This window comes from Rana temporaria, chromosome 8 (assembly GCF_905171775.1).
Source record: "Rana temporaria chromosome 8, aRanTem1.1, whole genome shotgun sequence".
Taxonomy (NCBI): Eukaryota; Metazoa; Chordata; class Amphibia; order Anura; family Ranidae; genus Rana; species Rana temporaria.
The window spans coordinates 48450200-48467631 of NC_053496.1; positions in this window are offsets into that span (position 1 = coordinate 48450200).

Below are 17432 nucleotides of genomic sequence, written 5' to 3' on the forward strand. Positions count from 1 at the left end.
CTGCCATAACAATGGTATTTAACATCAAAATCATGATGTACATTCCTAGTTAGGCGGTTGGCAAGTGGTTATAAAGGGGACTTCCAGACTCCAATAAGCCACCCCACTTACAGACCCCCACTACCACCGGCCTATGTTGTGGGGAAGAGGCCTTTGTCCCCGTCAACATGGCCTGGTATGGTTCCCGAGAGTGCATTCTGTATGGATTTTAAGGGAAATCTCATGCATTTTTTTTTTTGGCGGGGGCTAGGTACCCCCTTGTTTTGAGTGGAGTTTGGGTTCAGCAACCCAACCTCTTTGAAGTTTACCTAACCCCGCTTGAGTCGAATCCAGGGGCAGTTCATCCCAAGTCAGAGTAAAGGCACCACTCCTTGATACGGGTCTTTGGGGTTCAGGGTGTATTGCAGTCACATGGTAGCCAGGCACCTGACATTTTCAGAAGGAGGTCAGGAATGACAGTAAATTTTTTTTTTATAGACCCACCCATCACAGAAACGTATGCGCTCTCAGAGTCCTTCACAAAGTTATTCGGTAGCTCCAGCACGAAACTTTTCTCAATAGTTTGTTTGGAACCTAGAAATAAAGAAACAATCAATTATATATCTATATATATTGGACGTCAGTAGCACTGCAGTCTATTCTGTACTCACAAATTATATTTTTACTAAGTAGTGGTTTTTTTTTTGGAGCGTCAAATTAATGGCGTTCTTTCACAATACATAATAATGGGTCTTAATTTAACACAAATCGATAAAATCTCATAGAAGTTAACCACTTGCTTACTGGGCACATATACCCCCCTCCTGCCCAGGTGAAATTTCAGCTTTCGGCACTGCATCGCTTTAACTAACAATTGCGCGGTCGTGCGACATGGCTCCCAAACAAAATTGACGTCCTTTTTTCTCCACAAGTAGAGCTTTCTTTTGGTGGTATTTGATCGCCTGTGCGGTTTTTATTTTTTGCGCTATAAACAAAAAAGTGAGACAATTTTGAAAAAAATACAATATTTTTTACTTCTTGCTATAATAAATATCCCAATTTAAAAAAAAAAAAAAAAAATGTTTCTCAGTTTAGGCCGATACGTATTCTTCTACATATTTTTGGTAAAAAAAAAAAAAAATCGCAATAAGCGACTGGTTTGCGCAAAAGTTATAGCGCTTACAAAATAGGGGACAGAATTATTATTTTTTAATTATTTTTTTTTACTAGAAATGGCGGCGATCTGCGATTTTTAATGGGACTGCGGCGTTATGGCGGACACATCGGACACATTTTTGGCGCCATTCACATTTATACTGCGATCAGTGCTATAAATATGCACTAATTACAGTATAAATGTGACTGGCATTGAAGGGGTTAACACTAGGGGGGTGAGGAAGGGGTTAAATGTGTGTCCTATATAGTGTTCTAACTGTAGGTGGAGGGGGGGTGACTGGGGGGGTGACCGATCTGTGTCTCTATGTACACGAGACACAGATCGGTCTCCCCTCCAGAGACAGCACCGCTGTCTCTGTGTAAAACGGCAATGAGAGATGATCTCATATGTTTACATATGAGATCATCTCTCATTGGCCGCACAGATCGCATCGCGAACGGCCACTCTGATTGGCCGTTCGCGGCGATCTGTAATTGGCTGTGTCCGAGGGACACGGCCAACACAGATTTTCCCCGCAGCGCGCTCTGGAGCGCACGCGGGGACCGCCCTAAGGGGCGGACGTCAATTGACGGCAGTTTGGAGATTGGGATCCGCACTGTAGCCGTCAATTGACGGCAGGCGGATCCCAAGTGGTTAAGTGTCACTAAACCCACATCATAAAAAAACTATCAATAAATGTATTACATGCTGTTCATATTCACTCAGTCACTATGAGATTTGTTTTCTGTATTCTGCAAAAACCTGGTTGATCCTGCTGCTCTCTATCTCCCCCTCCTGTCCATGTCCCCACTGCAGTTGGGAATTTTGCAGAGCAGTGTCGGCAGCTCTGCACATGCTCAGTTTTCAGTGAGTTTCCTCCCTATCAAATCTGAGCAGCCCATGTGACTATAGAGTCACACGTGTGAGTGAGTAACTTGTATAGCGCTGCAATTGCAAACTAAATTGCCTTAAGGCGCTTTGCATCCAGTGTCGTCCTGATCCTTCAGAAGAGGTGGGTCTTTAGTTTTTTCCTAAAAGCCCGATGGTTTTCTTCCATGCGGATGGTCGTGGGTAGAGCGTTCCAGAGCCGCGGTCCTTGGACTGCAAATCTTCGTTCTCCCTTAGATTTGTAGCAGGATTTGGAGAAGGTTTTGGTTGGTTGACCGGAGGACGCGATTGGTGACGTAGGGTTTTATTTTCTCGCTTAAATATTGAGGAGCGTTCCCTTGTGCGCATTTGTGAGTGAGGCAGAGGGTCTTGAATGTGACCCGATCCTTAACGGCTAGCCAGTGGAGGGACCTCAAGACCGGGGAGATTGGTTCCCACGGTTTTTTACCTGTTACCAGTCTGGCTGCCGTGTTCTGGATGACTTGTAGATGCGAAATCTTGTATTTGGGTAGTCCAAAGTAAAGGGAGTTTGCGTAGTCGAGTCGGGAATTAATGATTGTTCCAACCACTACTGCTGTATCCTCTTCCGGGATGAAGGGGATGAGTCTACGCAGCAGGCGGAGAAGATGGTGAGAACCGCTGACTACTGCTCCTATTTGTGCCTCCATCGTCATGTCTGAGTCAAAGATGACTCCGAGGCTTTTGACTTTGTTGCTTGGGGTGATGGTTTGTCCAAGGATGGTGGGTGGTGTCCATGTAGTCCTAGAGTTAGATTTCCAATTTGCGTGAAGGATAAGAAGTTCTGTTTTCGATCCGTTGAGTTTGAGGGAGCTTTCCCATCATCCAATTATCGATCAGAGTGAGGCATTTTCCTAGTTCGTGATATTGGTCTTTTTTTGTTGGTGATTCTGTGTGTGTATACACAGTTATAAATGACAGCCTACTCACTCCCTCTTCCTCCTCTATGCCCACTAACCAGCTAAACACATGGGGGTGGGATATTACATGTAGATTGATGGAGGCTTCACCTCCCTTTTATTCTAAGGCCCCATACACACGAGAGGATTTATCCGCAGATACGGTCCAGCGGACCGTTTCCACGGATAAATCCTCTCAAAGATTTCCGCTGATTTCGATGGGATGGAGTGTACACACCATCGCATTGAAATCCGCGCGGAAATCCTCTGCCGATGACGTGTCGCGCCGTCGCCGCGATTATGACGCGGCGACGGGCGCGACGCTGTCATATAAGGAATTCCACGCATGCGTCAAATCATTACGACGCGTGCGGGGAATCCCTTTGGACGAATGGATCCGGTAAGTCTGTACAGACGAGCGGATCCATCCGTTGGAATGGATTCCAGCAGATGGATATGTTGTGCAGCACAACAAATATCCGATCTGCTGGAATCCATCCCAGAGGAGATTTCTCCGTGGAAACAGATCCGCTGGCGTGTACACACCATAGGATCTATCCGCAGAAACCCATTTGCTGGGATTTATCTGCGGATGGATTCTATCGTGTGTACGGGGCCTAAGGCACAGGCTGGAGGGGCGTGACACAGCTTGTGACTGGCAGAAATACACCCACACTATGTTATTGCCGAAAAATAATAAAGCTTTAATTTTAAATAAATATTTGTATGACAATTTAAAACAGTTTATTGATATTAATTCTTTTTACTCTGTATTCCAAAGGCAGTTTTTTTTTTTTACATGTGACCAGCAGCAGAGAACTAGAAGCTCCTCCCTGCTTATGTTTCCCTGCAGACAGGCTGGGGAAGATCTGGGTCATGTGACGGCTGTATATCAATTAGGAAAAAGGTAGATTAGATTTTTTTTTTTATTAAAATAATAACAGTGCCGTCATCCACATACAGAAATAGAAGGGACAATGTCACATTACACAGTGTGTGCTTAGTATCACTTTAACATGTTTTGTTTTCAAAATGATAAATCTGCGGCTTTTGTTAAAATAATGCCTGGTGATCCTGCCATGAAGGTCCTTGTTCAGGCACTTCCTGTTTCCAGGGTAACATCTCTCTTCCAACTGTGTTGTCATCATGTGACATGCGCTGCTGATAGAGACAACAAGAACTGGTGCCAACACAGACATGGTCCACCATTATCATATTATCAGTAAGCCGATCCAGAGCAGACAACATTGGAGGTGGGTGCATGTAGACAGGAAGTGGCTGGAAGAGGCTGGAGGAGACCAGCAATACTAAAAGAAAAACAAGAGGAAAATCTCAGACTTTTTGTTTTAATTTTTTCTGACATACTTACTTAAAAATCCATACCAAACTCAAAGGGTGTAGTAGTTGTTTGCGGGGGGGGGGGGGGGGGGGTTGGGGCTGTTGTACTATATGCATTTTTTTTTTCTTGCTGTAGGACTGCTCTTGCCCGAATTGAATAATGCATTGGTACATGTTCCTCAAGCAGGGATGGACTGGCCATTGGGACTACAGGGAGTTTCCCGGTGGGCCGATGGCTTAGTGGGCCGGCTTCAGTGACAGCAGACTGCCGCCCCCCCTCCGCTCCTCTGTCTCTCCCTCCCCGCAGCGCTCACCTGGGGGGAACAGAGAATCAGGGGGAGGACCAGAGGAGCAGGGGGGACGACAGGGGGAGCATGGGGGAGGGGACAGACAATTGACTCAACAGCTATGGCCTTGGAGTTTCTCACTCCTGCCTAATCTTGTCCCATAAGGGGGGGCACCGAACTGATTCTTTGCCCCGGGTGAAATAATGTCTAGCTTCCCCACTGCTACGGCGTAAAAGAGTACCAGTACCAGCCATTCTATTCTAATAAAGTAGAATGGCTAGTGGCTAGTGGAGGGGGAGAGGGGGTGCGGGTGGCCGTGGGAGGGGGGGTGCGGGAGTTGTCCGGTAGCCATGGGAGAGACCTGTCAAAGTGGGCCAGTCTGGATGAAGTCCAGGGCCAAATTTCTGTCCCAGTCCAGCCCTGTCCTCAAGGTATCTCTATTGTCCGTTATAGTATGAACACCACTGCATTACCATGCCAGATAATATGGTAATGCAGTCAATAACACACCACAAAGTCCTTAGAGCCGTTCCTCTTTGGACTGAAGGAGTATAATAGAAGAACACAAGAGGGCACTTCCAAGTGCAGCAACAAAATAAATGTATTGATATAAAATAATAAAATCCACTCCCATTTGGTAGAATGGTATCATATAAGGATTAGGCTGTCTGTGAACCCGGGAGATGCAGGAATGTACCCGAGGAATATGCTCCAATTAGTCTGGCATTAAATTCACTCAGTATAGACACAGAAGCCAGGCTGTCAGCGTGGGAACCTCTTGGATGATGTCAGACGTGAGGGGGGGGGGGGGTGTAAACTCATTTTAAGTTGGTAACGCCTCTTCCTCAGACATTTGAGGGTGCACATTACCACACCCTTACACACCCCCAGCGTCTGATGAGGTTCCCATGCTGTCAAACCCCCACCCCCGACAGCCTGGCTTCTGTGCATCTATGCCAGGTGGTTTGGAGCATATTCCTCAGGTACATTCGTGCATCTCCATGGTCCGCAGATGACAGCCCCATCCTTATATGATATGCAATTTACTATTCTATCACACATGAGTAGATATTATTCTTATACTGTATATCAATACATTTATTTGTTGCTGCTCTTATAAGCGCCCCTTGTGTTTGTCTCATGTTCCTCAAGGCATCCATTTATCCATCTATTTAATTTATGTATCTATCCATGACCAGCAAGCAACTCTTTCTTTTATTTATTTTTTTCAATGTTCCATATTATTTAATTCAACAATAATTCTGTTTAGACACTTTAAAATCCTTTTCTTCCACACAAGCCTGTATGTATTTTAACTATATTAATACTTCAAATGTATACTTTGTTATACATTCTTGTAATAACAAACTATCCATCCAATTTTCCCAAGTTATGTGTTCTATAAAAATGAATACAAATTAATTATTCTATGTGAAATATTAATTCTATGTGTATCAATATGTATTCCTTTAAAAGATTTAGAAACCAAAATATAACAACTATTTTTCCATATTTAAAAAAATTAAAAAAAAATCCTATATTAGAATTACATTCCAATTCCCCCTTACATATTGATCGACCGATCAATATGTCACTTTTGATGTAAGTCCATATGAATAAATCATTGAAGTTCATCAAAAAATGATGATCCTTGATAACATAATCAAAAAATAAGTAATAACAAAATAGAAATTTAGCTGTGCTTGTTTCATGGTCACGGAAGAATCCAAAATAAAAATCTTCACAATTAAAATGTCAAATGATATTGCAGCTGGCATTTCTATTGACATCCCTGGTACCTTCAGATCTATAATTCCTAACCATAACTTTAGTTCTGGAATAAATTATGAAACATACTCATAAAAAGTAGAAATCGTATTCAAAACATAATTTCTATTTAAATTTAGCAAAGGCCTAGCCATGTTTTGTGACCACACTTATGAAATTCCTATACTTGTACGTTGTCCTATGCAACAGATTGCAAATAACTATATATGCTAATTTCAAAAGACATAGAAGAACAGACATTCTTCATCCTGTGATTAACTCAAAACATAACAAACATAACAAACCCTTACTTTAGAAAAGGTTTTAAACTAAAAAATATAACAGGTAAATAAGTCACCTATAGGTAGATTCAGTAAGAGTTAGGCCGACTTATCAGTAGATAAGTCGACCTAACTCAGAATCTACGCCATCCTATGTTTAAGCGTATGCTCAAACAGAGATACGCTTAAACATATCTAAGATAGGACGTCCTATCTTAGGTTGCAATATTTTGGATGGCCGCTAGGTGGCGCTTCCATTGCGGCCGGCGTAGAATATGTAAATGAGTTTATACGCCGATTCACGAACGTACGCCCGGCCGCCGCAGTCGATTTACGCCGTTTTCGTAGCGCATTACAGGCCTAAAGTTATTCCATCTATTAGGTGGAATAACAATGTTAAAGTATGGCCACCGTTCCCGCCGCGAGATTCGAATTTTTTACGTCGTTTGCGTAAGTCGTCCGCGAATCGGGATTTACGTCGTTTACGTCCACGTCGAAATCAATAGGCCCGTGCGGCGTACGTAACCGCAATGCACACTGGGAAATGTAGTCGCCCGGCGCATGCGCAGTGGAAAAAAAACTTCAAAAACGTGAGGTCAAGCCTCATTACCATCAAACACGCCCCCCTCCAAGTCATTTGATTCCGGCGCCCTTACGCCTGCCTGCTTTAGGCTACGTATATTAGCAGGTAAGTATATTGAGAATCATTACTAGCCTAGCTAATTTACGGCGGCGTAGCCTAAACAGGCTAAGCTACGCGCCGCAAAGTTAAGCCCATCTCTTTGAATCTACCTACTAGTATTTACCTTTTCTTGAATCATCTTACCCTATTTAGACTTTAAATTACTATTGTAGCGTTCTATAATTTCTGGGTACTAAAGATGATAAAAAACATAAACTTCATCAAATACTAAAATTGCATACATGTCCTTCATCACCTGTCCTATAAAAATGAAAAAAAATCATTATCTGATTCCATGGTTTGAAAACAACCCCAATGGAATATGTCAAAGTTCACAACTTAGCTTTCATTAAAAATATATTAATTTTCCTAGAATTACCTCAATTAATTGTATCAAAAAAATTAACCAAAAAGGAAAAAACATCCTTGTATCCTCCTTCAACAGGTGAAAAAATCTAATGTACTCAATCTACATAGATTGCAAATTTCTCAATACTTTATATATCAGATCACACTTTGCCTTTTGAATTGCTCTATAAACATAATAAAACAATATTCAGAAGTTTGATGACAAAATGCTCTAATAATGAGTAGTTCAAAATTTCTTTCATTAGCTCAAACAAAAAATCAATTAATTAATTTGTCAGTCAATCTGTAAGGTACCTGGATATGCAAAAATAAATATTTTCATTTAAAAATAACTCTATCCATTATTGTTGGAATCAATTATTTTTACAATGAATTTTATCTTCATTATCAGTCTGTACTGAGACAACATTTTCATTGTCCCCAATCTTTATTTTGTGACTAATTATATTTTGTAAAAGCAATATTTTTACCAGATTATAGTATTTTCCTTTACTATACTTTACTTATAACCATATTAATTTTGCAAAAAAACATTTAGATTGAGCTTTCCTAAATATTTTATTTCTAAAAGAAACTTAATCATGTTTAAGTACTTTTTCTGAACCAATCATACAGTATGATTAATTGAACCACATGTGTTCTGTCACTCTGTGACTGCTAAGCAAACACAAGTTTTAAGACTTAAGACTGAGGCCCCATACACACGAGAGGATTTATCCGCAGATACGGTCCAGCGGACCGTATCCGCGGATAAATCCTCTCGAGGATTTCAGAGGATTTCTATGCGATGGCGTGTACACACCATCGCATTGAAATCCACGCTGAAATCCTCTGCCGATGACGTGTCGCGCCGTCGCCGCTATTATGACGCGGCGACGGGCGCGACGCTGTCATATAAGGAATTCCACGCATGCGTCAAATCATTACGACGCGTGCGGGGAATCCCTTTAGACGGATGGATCCGGTAAGTCTGTACAGACGAGCGGATCCATCCGTTGGAATGGATTCCAGCAGATGGATTTGTTGAGCATGTCAGCAAATATCCATCTGCTGGAAATCCATCCCAGGGGAGATTTATCCGCGGATAAATATCCGACGGAGTGTACACACCATAGGATCTATCCGCAGAAACCCATTTGATGGGATTTATCTGCGGATATATTCTATGGTGTGTATGGGGCCTTACAGATATTCAGAAAGTTCAATTCTGCCAATATATGGATCCGTTATAAAAGCACAAAATTCCTTTCCAATAAATGTCCACTGAAAAATGTATAAAGTAACTTTTGCATGATTAATTTGCATAACTGTGGCTTTATCACACTGTATAATTTTAGCTTCAATGTCCCATTTCAACTGACCTTAACATCCAGTTGTCACTAGCTTAGTCAAAGCGTATTTTGACACCTCATGTATCAAAATAACACCTTTAGTTTTTCAAAACAAATGGTGCAAAACCCACGTGTTTTTTCAAAACAATTACTTTAGTTAGTAATACCTTTTTAAATATTTTTTCCCCAACCATGAACCTTTATTTCAGATTTCTGAAAAAAAGATTTAAACACTAACATGTGTTTAGATCCATAGAAGTGAAAAACTCATGGCATGACTGACCATCTGTTTTTCTCTGTTAATAGTACATTCTTTTACATGTCACACTCCCAGAGAATGATCTGTCACTGTCAGTCTTTGCTACCCATTCACTATACAATCTGTCTAAACCAATCTCATTTTATAGTTTTTTACAATTTTTAACCTTTTTTTAAAAATTTTAAACATATTTGGTTTGTACATCTGCTAAAAATCATGTATATTACGTTATAATATGACGTTTCTTGATTATAATAAATAATGACAAAAAATTGTTTAGCCGAACAATCTCATGAAACCCAGATTGGCCACTGCGCATGAACCGACCTGTGTCTCCCCAAGAAAATTACTCCAACCAACCTCTTATGAGAAATACTCAATTGTAAAAACTTTTAACAATAGTTTTTCTCTTCTATTTTTGCTAATTTTGGATTGAAAAAAACTTCAATATTTTAATATTTTTCCTGGGTAAACTTAAGTAAATTAGAACAATTTACTACTTTTAATTTAATAACCAAAACCAAGTTTGGAATATTTTGTAAAAATTGCTCAATCCTTATTTATTTTTTTCTGCAACCAAATCTGTAGGATTTTTGTTAAATACTAAATACCTTGTTGTTTTCCATTAACTGAATTTTATACAGTTCTTACATAATCTTAATCAGTAGTTTTTCCTTTAAACTTCTGTCCCTGTTTGTGCTTTGAATGACATGCAATAACACATTTCTGTTGTTTAGGCCTAAAATTTTCTTAAACATAAACAAGCAGCATTAAACTTAGTTTCCTTATAAAAGAACTTCTTTACACTCATTAATGGCATTAATTAAATAATTACCCTACTACTGTTTACATGCATGCATTGCATATATATATATATATATATATATATATATATATATATATATATATATATATATATATATATATATATATATATATATATATAATATATCAATTCCCGAATATTACAGGGATTTACTTCTGAACTTTGAGATTTTTAACCATCCCATGTTAACCCACTTATATAAAAAACATATTTACCCCTTGTTTAGAATGATTTTCCTGGGCACTTAAAAAAAACAAGAGATGCAATGTCCTTTTAACTTTGTCTTATTAGTTTCTTTCGTTCGTTACATTGTCTTAGGTGATTTTTCTTGTTGCATTTTCATGTTGCTGTATCTTCGTTCGTTGCTTTTCTTGGAAGAATAGTGTCCTTATTTTCTTTGAAGAGTTCTTGTCTTGTTCGTGGCTCGCCTTCTTTTTGGCTTGTGTTAATGTAAATGTTTAGTTAAGCTGTAGGTATCCTCAAGTAAACAAATGTAAAGATGCGTGCATAAAAAATAATGTCTTTCTCCTTTTTGTGTATGCGAAAGGAATGTATATTGTATAGTGTATTCTTGGACCGTTCAAACATCAAAATCCGACTTTCATTATATAGCTCACCCAAAATAAATCTGCCTGTGTATCAATGGTGGCCTTCAAAAAAATAACGTGAAGCTTTAGATCCTATTTCTTCTGTGAGAACTCTCACCTTTTTTAGAATCTTCTTGGCAGTTCTTCACGTACGTAAACGTTTACGATTTTTCTCCATAACCAGAAAGTCCTCGCTGGATTTTCCATGATATCTTGAAACATTCTGTCCAAATAGCTGGCCCATTAGCCTTGTGTAAGTTTTTTTTTCTCTGCTTGTAAGCTACAAGCGTTCTAACGGGTGAGAAAACAAAACAGCGTAAAAACTCACCATTGTGTTTTTGAGCCTTCTGTCGTCTGATGATGGAACACAAACGCCTCTTTGCTTCTAGGTTCTTTGATCGGTTTTTCTTCAAGACTTGAACAAACATCTCTTCTCTTCATCTTCATCTCCCCCTTTTCAAGGCTTTAGGAAAAAAGATGACCAACGTGGCTGGCATACGCCAATGTTAAATGTGGGAGGGAGAGACAGAGAGGACATTTTCTCTAACACATGTCATGCGATATGTCAAAACTCTCCTTCTCCAGGCGCTTGTTGGTTCCCAATATACAGACTCAGGTTTCACTCATTATACAATGTTTATTCTTCCACAGACAGAACAGCAAGACAGTTAATGCTTACATTGTTACAGCTGGTAAAACATCATGGTAGGTTGATACTTCAGAAAGTTACAGACGGAGGAAAGATATTATGATGGTATGATCTTTCTCCTGGGAGAGGGTCCCTTCCCCACCCCCCATCTCTCTGCAGAGTCCGATGACCCTGAGACCCTCGCTAACTACGCAACCCACATGTGTTCTTATACTGGTTTAAAAGCCAAGCTAAGCATAATTTAGACTAGCTCCATAGAAGGTTGGTGATGAACGTAACACCCACTTATGTATTTTTAAGTAACATCTCCACCCACTGTCTTGACGTAGGTCTCCTAAAATACATGAAGCCTACGACAGATGTAGTGTCGTCCTATAACTGACCTTGTCCTCAAACCACCATGTTTAATCAATGATTCAGAAACATTGATCACATAAAAATATTAATGAATTTAAAATCTAACATAAATTTATGATTTTTTTTTTTTTTTACTAGTAATGGCGGTGATCTGCGATTTTTAGAGAAGATAGTCACCGCTCCAATAGGGTATGTGGATGAATCCGTATCCTCTCAGAGAAACCCAGGTGCCGGCAATGCACAAAGCAATAGTTCAAACATTTCTTTCTACTAGATCTGCGATTTTTGTCAGGCCTGCGATATTGCGGCGGACACATCAGACACTTTTGACACTATTTTGGAACCATTCACATTTACACAGCGAACAGTGCTACAAAATATGCACTGATTACTGTATAAATGTGACTGGCAGGGAAAGGGTTAACACTAGGGGGTGAGGAAGGGGTTAAATGTATTCCCTGGGAGTGATTCTTACTGTGGGGGGAGGGGACTGACTGGGGGAGGTGACTGATCTGTGTCCCTATGTACAAGGGCCACAGCATCGGTCTCCTCTCTCCCTGACAGGACGTGGAGCTCTGTGTTTACACACAGAGCTCCACGTCCCTGCTCTGTCCCTGCTGATCGCGGGCACCTGGCGGACATCGCGGCCACCAGGCACACGCATCGGCATCTCAGCGATGCGCCGATTTCCGAGGCTCTCCGGCGCCCCCGTCTCTTGCCGCATGCGTTATTGCATGCCATTGAAGTCAATGCGGAACAAGATATTTTCGTTTCCATTGACTTCAATGGGGAAACTCGCTTTGATATGCGAGCACTTTGTATTACGAGCATTCTCCAGGAATGGATTATGCTCGTAATCCGAGGTTCCACTGTATCTGTTCTGCAGTGGTTACTTGGCTGCTTTCAAACTGGTCCGCAGGTGCAGCATGGTGCACCTGGGGTTTACCTGCATTGAGCTCTAGACTTCTGTTTTTTACCTGTGGGTTTGGTCCAGTTTCAGAAAGTGTACCACACATGCAGGATATAATAGAATTATACGGCAAAGTGCAGCTTACTCGCAGAAAAGCCGAAAGTGCGGTATGGGTAAACTGTAGCGCATCAGTGTAAAAGCAGCCCTTTTCACATAATCGGTCCGACCCTCCATTCATCCCTATGGAGTGGCAGATGTAAACGGTCTTGTGTCCCTTCCATCTGGGCTGATTGGATCAGAGGGCCCATAGAATAGGGTGGGCTGTGTCCTCTTTCCATATGCAGAGTGGACACAAGCCTGTCATCCACCAGCTCCGCTCATTGTGGCCTGTGACTGGTCACTTAAGTGGCCCTCGCTCTTCAAAAGGTTGGACACCCCTGGTCTAGAGGAAAAGAGATTTAACCACTTGAGAGCCGCGCTATTGACGAAAGACGTCCACAGTGCGGCTCTCAAGCGCCGGGTGGACGTCCCTGGACGTCCTTTAATGTGAATTACCTGTGCGCGCCGCTGCGGGCGCACAGCGGGTAAACACTGTGCCCGACGCATCGCTTGGAAGCCGATGCGCGTGCCTGGCGGCCGCGATGTCCGCCAGGTACCCGCGATCGGCGGTGACAGCAGGGACGTGGAGCTCTGTGTGTAAACACAGAGCTCCATGTCCTGTCAGGGAGAGAGGAGACCGATGCTGTGTCCCTTGTACATAGGGACACAGCATCGGTCACCTCCCCCAGTCAGTCTCCGAATACGGAAAGGCTTCTTCACAGTAAGAGCTGTGAAAATATGCAACAGACTCCCTCAAGTGCTGGTTCTGGCCAGCTCAGTAGATTGCTTTAAATAAGGCCTGGATTCCTTCCTAAATATACATAATATAACTGGGTACTGACATTTACAAGTAAAGTTGATCTGATCAGACTATGTAACTATGTTTTTTTTTGTTTCGTTTTTTTGCCTTGCAGTGTGTTGCGTTTATGCACATTTGTATGTGTTTGCATGCATTACGTTAAACTGAAAAAAAGTAGTGCCTTTTGTATTTTTTTTCAGCATTGGGCAAATGCATTGCAATGCTCTAATGTGAACTGCACTAATAGGGAACAGTTATTTTTTGGTTGCTTTGAGTTGGGAATCGCACTCACAAACCCACCCTAGTGCATCTGCTGTGAATATACCCTAACAAAATAGTTGGTTGCAGAGCTGCATAGCAAAGTTCAGATTACACACACAGCTAAATAAGTCAGAAGAATGCATCCTTTCCCTCCCACCTCTTTCATCCTGCACTTTACAGCTCTAGTGATTCAATGTAATACTTTTTTCCAGAGCTTTTTTTCTCAAGGAATAGGTGCAGTTACTTCCCCCTTGTCTCCATCCTCTACCCACTTCCGAGCACCATTCTGTGCAGCCAGCAACAATAGACCCCCCCCCCCCAACAATAGATTATCCAGCAACAATAGGACCCCTCCCCAACAACAATAGATTATCCAGCAACAATAGATCCCCCCCCCCCAACAATAAAATAACCACCAACAATAGGACCCCTCCCCAACAACAATAAATTAACCAGCAACAATAGACCCCCCCCCCCCAACAATAGATTAACCAGAAACAATAGACCCCCCCCCCCAACAATAGATTAACCAGCAACAATAGGACCCCTCCCCAACAACAATCAATTAACCAGCAACAATAGATCCCCCCCCCACAGTAGATTAACCAGCAACAATAGGACCCCTCCCCAACAGTAGAATAACCAGCAACAATAGGACCCCTCCCCAACAGTAGATTAACCAGCAACAATAGGACCCCTCCCCAACAAAAATCGATTAACCAGCAACAATAGGTTAACCAGCAAAAATAGACCCCCCCCCCCCAACAATAGATTACTAACAAGCAACAATAGGTCCCCCCAGCAACAATAAATCCACTCTAGCAATACTATATTCCCCCTCCCCAACATCAATAGCTTAACCAGCAACAATAGACCCCCCCCCCCAACAATAGATTAACCAGAAACAATAGGTCCCCCCAGAAACAATAAATCCCCTCTAGCAATAATAGATTCCACCCAGCAACAATAGACCCCCCTCCCTAACAACAATAGATTAACCAGCAACAAATGACCCCCCCCCCCCCAACCACAATAGATTAACCAGCAACAATAAATCCCCTCTAGCAATAATAGTTCCCCCCCCCCATCAATAAAAGATTCCCCCAGCAACAATAGATCCCCTCCCCAACAACAATAGATTAACCAACAGTAGGTCCCCCCCAGAAACAATATATCCCCTCTAGCAATAATAGATTCCCCCCAGCAATAAAAGATTCCCGCCAGCAACAATAGACCCCCCCCCCCCAACAATAGATTAACCAGCAACAATAGGTCCCCCTAACAATAATAAATCCCCTCTAGCAACAATAGAATCCCCCCAGCAACAATAGATCCCCTTCCCAACAACAATAGATCCCCCAGCAACAATAGACCCCCTATATAACAATACAGTACATCTCCCAGCAGCGAGTATCAACAGACGCTTCCCTCAGCAGTGGATCTCTCTCAGCAACAATTGACCCCCCCAGCAACATAAGATCCCCACTAGCAAAACAACATCCTCCAGCAACAATAGATCTCCCCAGCAACAATAAACCCCCACCAGTAACAATACAGTAGATCTAATGGCAGCCAGCAATAATAGACCCCTCTCTCAACAGTAGATCCCTCCCACCAATAATCAGCCCCCTAGCTACATAAATCTCCCCCCCCCCAGCAAGAAATAGACCTCCCCAGCAACAATAGACCCCTCCCTTAACAGTAGAATCCTCACGCCAATAATCAGCCCCCTAGCTACATAACCACCCCCCCCCAGCAAAAACAGATCCCCCAACAGCAAAAATAGACCTCTCCAGCAACAAATGATCCCCCCATCGACAATAGATCCCCCAGCAGACGGCATCAATAGACCCTCCAGCGCAACCCAGCCCCCCCCCCCCCCCATTCAGTGCTAGAGGTGCCAGAACTGTGTTCCCTGCGTTCCTGCTGAAATAAATATAATTTTCCATGAAAATGCTAATTTGACCCAATACACATGACCTTGTTTTTCTCTTTTTTCACCTTTCAAGCAGAGGAACATGTTCTGGGAAATTTCCTTTGTGATGCCTTCGGCCTGCAAACAAGACAATAGGAGATCAGTGTGAGAGAGATACAAGATTACAGTAAAGTACACAGACAAGCTGATCGCACAGTTTCCATACAAATTTAGAGGTACGTTATAGGGTCACCTCAGAAAGTGGGAAAGCAGATTTGGCCCTGGCATCTTGCTGGAATGTTGGTGCCCTGGAGTCTCACAACAAGGATTGACAAGGGGGCTGACAGCAAAACGACTTCAACCCAGATGTTCTGTGACTGTATACATCATACAATCTGTACAATGGACGGTGCTGGTAAACTTCCTAAAGTGGCTGTAAACCTCAGACATGAAATATGAACAAAGCATATCCCTCTGTAGTGTGTACTTGTCTCAATCCTGTGCACGTATTATTTCCATCTGCTGCTTCCTTCCTCTGTTATCTGTATGACTCACTTCTGACAAGTTTTTATGAGTCACTTCTGACAAGATGACAGGCGAGGAAACTCCAGCACAATGTGATTGACAGCCTGTGATTGACAGCCTCAGCTCTGACATTGCTCAAAAGAAGCAATCCAGGGCTAGTAAAATATGTTGAGGAAGGTTGGTACCCAGGTGGAGACATTGCTCAAAAGAAGCAAGCCAGGGCTGGTGAAACACGTTGAGGAAGGTTGGTTCCCAGGTGGAAACATTGCTCATAAGAAGCAAGTCAGGGCTGGTGAAACACGTTGAGGAAGGTTGGTTCCCAGGTGGAAACATTGCTCAAAAGAAGCAAGCCAGGGCTGGTGAAACACGTTGAGGAAGGTTGGTACCCAGGTGGAGACATTGCTCATAAGAAGCAAGTCAGGGCTGGTGAAACGCGTTGAGGAAGGTTGGTTCCCAGGTGGAGACATTGCTCAAAAGAAGCAAGCCAGGGCTGGTGAAACACGTTGAGGAAGGTTGGTTCCCAGGTGGAAACATTGCTCAAAAGAAGCAAGCCAGGGCTGGTGAAACACGTTGAGGAAGGTTGGTACCCAGGTGGAGGCATTGCTATATGACATTGCTTATAAGAAGCAAGCCAGGGCTGGTGAAACACGTTGAGGAAGGTTGGTACCCAGGTGGAGACATTGCTATATGACATTGCTCATAAGAAGCAAGCCAGGGCTGGTGAAACCAGTTCAGGAAGGTTGGTACCCAGGTGGAGACATTGCTGTATGCAGTCATTTCCTTGATGACTAATAAACACGGCAGGAGGAGCCAAGAGTGGAGTGCATTGGATACATTTGTTTCCCAATTGTGATGGGGAGTGGAGATGGACTACACTGTCCACCACCCAAATTGCCCATGTGCAGGAGGGGCAGATCTTGAACGAAGCTGTGGAATTGGGTATTGTTCTATGGCAGAGAAAACATTATTTTGTTCTGAGAGATAAGGAAGGAAAAGACGCAAAACAGCTCCAACCCTTCACAAAAGTCACTATATCTTTTGCCAGGGAAAGAATTAGATCTGAAATCAGTTCTTTATGGCAAAGAATATATATTGAAAAAGGTCAAATATTTTACTGCTGGTTAAAAAAAAAAAAAAAAAATTGAAATGAAGGCAGTGACGTAGCGTGGGTTGTCATTGCCCGGGGCAAGGCAAGAAATTTGCGCCCCCCTAACCTGCGGACTTTTTGCACTCCCTGAGACCCTTCCCTT